Raw genomic sequence first — 3011 nt, forward strand, 5'->3', positions numbered from 1 at the left:
AGGAGGGAAATTTTAAATTTGAATTTTGGCGGGAAACCTGACCGAATTTTGCCGAGATTGTTGACATGAATGTGGGCGTATCGGTTGCTCCACGTGTCAGTGCCGAGATAGACGTCTTTTCAGTTTCCGATTTGTCAGCTATCATGTGGAATTTACGGAGGCGCCTTTTTTGCCACATTTATTGCGCGCATTGTTAAATGCCAAAATATTCATATTTTTAGCCCTTCACTTACATGTTTTAATCCCTTAGTTTTAGTTAATTCATGCCATTTTTCTTCCTTTTTGTATTTTCTTTGTTTTATAGGTTTTTGGAAGAAAGAAAAGCGTTTCTGGAAAAATTCCAAGCTTAAAGGGAAAATTGGGAAGACCTAGAAGATATGGTTAAGCTTAGCCAATCATGGTTAAGTTTAATCAAATAAAGGAAAGGATTAATTCGGAATTTCTCAAATTGAAGTCAAATCGGATTGAAGGAAAATTGGATTCTGCATAGCTCTCGGTATTTTGATCATAACATTCAGCTCAAATATACGATTAAGGTGATTCAAGTGGCATTGGAAAGCTAACTCAAAATACTACAAATCAATGTGAAATAGAATTTTCCCAAGTCGGAGCGCCGTAAGGCCAAAATTACGCCGCAAGTTAGGACTGCAATTCTGGGTGAATCCTATTTCGATTTGGACTTGGGTTTTCTTTATCCTAATTGGACTTGGACTTAAATCTCCGAAATTCCTAGCATTACTAGGGCTTCTAGGACTCTCCTAAGCCCTATAAATATACCTTTAAGCCTCACAATTCAAGAGACAATTTTTAGGAGAATTAGAAGAGGCACAACTTGGGGAGAGGAATTTAGAGGCTACTTCTAGGAGCGGTTTTCGGTTCATTCTTTCCCTTCTCTTTTCTTTTTATTTTAATTATGTGTAACTAACTCTTAAGGAGGGCTAGATTGAAGCCCTAATTATGTTTATTTAATATTTCAATATTGGCGCCTTTGTGATAATCATGTTGTGATATTTAACTTGATTAATTCATGTTTTCATGAATTCCTCATATGTATGTGACTGGCCATTATATGCATGTTGTATGGACTAGTTAGTTAAATCAATTTGGATGACCAAGTCCTGGGTTTAACATAAGTAACAAAAGTAATCCACACCGGGTTCATGAGTTAATCAACATGGGGAACCGAGAGTATACACCCATGCCCTAGGCCTCATGTGTTTGTCAATTTCCACAGAATATATGCTTCCCTAAAGAACAATTTAGTATACACCCATTCTAAATCCTTTAGGAAAGAAAAGAGTTAGAGTATACACCCATGCCTAACTCGTTGCTTAGGGAAATCTATAGCTTAAGGAGTATACACCCATGTCCTTAGGTTGACAAACATTAGATATACATAACAGGATCAAAACATTGTCATATTGGCATATTATCTAAATATAATTAGTGGTGGATATCAGAGCCCTGCCTTTGCCTTTACTTTATCTTTTTATTTATTTTTCACAATATCAATTCGGTGACACATTGATATTTTTAATTAATTCTAAATAAAATCACAATCTCCGTGGATTCGACCTCGTACTTACTGCACTATACTATTGTTTTGATCTTGTGCACTTGCGAGTTAAAACGTACTAAATACTATCTATTAATTTACGTAGTATTTGGCATAACAAGTTTTTGGCGCAGTTGCCGGGGATTGTTTGATTTTGTTTAGATTTTTTTTTCCTTTAATTTATTTTTGTTTTTAATTTTTATGTTTTTCTAGTTTTTTCCGCAGTTCCTGTTTTGCCTCTGGAGGTGCGATCGAGCGCACCAGTGCGATCGAATGCACCTCACGGTGCGATCGATCGCACATCCAGAGAGCATCATAGTTACTACACTAATTACTTATCTGATTTATTTCTTTTATTTTTCTTTTCTTTTTTATTTTGTTATTTAATTTTCTTTTTGTTTTAATCATGTTGAGAAACAATACACCTTCGGTGTGAAGATCTATGGAAAGTTTATTTAGTTCCCAGATCCTCAACCAGCCATCATGCATTAATTTCCAGCCCATTGTGCAGAGCAGTTACGATTTATCTCCGTTGCTCAATATGATTCCACACTATAAAGGCACACCTACAAAGAATCCATATTGGCATATTCGAGAAATTTGTGATTTCTGCAGGACTCAAAATGTTCAGGGTTTAACTCCAGAAGAAATCAGGTTAATCCTCTTCCCTTTTTCTTTAAAAGATAATGCTAAAAGATGGTACAATTCTTTGGCCGCGGGTTCTATTCATACTTGGGATGAGATGGCCACAAAGTTCTTAAAGAAGTTTTTCCCAGCCCACAAGATAAGGCAATTGAGAAGGGAAATTTTGACCTTCCAACAAAAAGATGGAGACCCTTTCTTCGAGGCATGGGAACACTTTAAAGAACTACTTCTCAGATGCCCTCATCACAATATATCTCAAGGCGATCAGGTATCGACATTCTATGAGGGTTTACATGATCTTAACAAGAGTCTTGTAGATTTAGCTTGTGGTAGCATGTTGATGGAGAAAAGCAGCGAGGAAGCCATGGAACTCTTCGAGGCATTGAGTGAGCACTCCCAACAATTCACATCTAATGGGAGACAAGGACTCAAAGAAAAAGGCATATATGAAGAGAGCACCAATGGAGGAATTCAGGCTCAAATGGCTGCCATGGAGAAAATGCTAGACATGCTCATGAAAGCTATGACTAATCATAGCAGTGCTCCTATTCAACAAGTTACACAAATCGAGGTATGTGCCATATGTTCCCATATTGACCACAACACTAAGACTTGTCCCATGTTTTCAATGGCAGATCAAGAGTCATCTCTCATCAATTGGTCCCAACATTATCATGAAGAGGAGCCATCTCCCATCTATTGACCTTCACAACACCAAGAAGAGGAGACATCTCCGTAGTTCCATGGTCAATCATACTCCTTTCTTAGCCACAATGAAGCCAATATGCAACTGTTGGAATACACTACCAAG

At 37.3% G+C, this 3011-nt stretch overlaps 1 non-coding gene across 1 annotated transcript; it reads right to left on the reverse strand.

Moving 5' to 3' along the window:
* Positions 1–2345: 2345 nt before the first annotated feature.
* On the reverse strand, positions 2346–2452 carry LOC132183474 (small nucleolar RNA R71). The gene has a single exon (XR_009440438.1). It is a non-coding gene; the product is annotated as a small nucleolar RNA R71 (small nucleolar RNA).
* Between the last annotated feature and the right edge of the window lie 559 nt (positions 2453–3011).

The sequence above is a fragment of the Corylus avellana genome, chromosome ca5 (genome assembly GCF_901000735.1).
Source record: "Corylus avellana chromosome ca5, CavTom2PMs-1.0".
In the NCBI taxonomy this organism is placed as follows: Eukaryota; Viridiplantae; Streptophyta; class Magnoliopsida; order Fagales; family Betulaceae; genus Corylus; species Corylus avellana.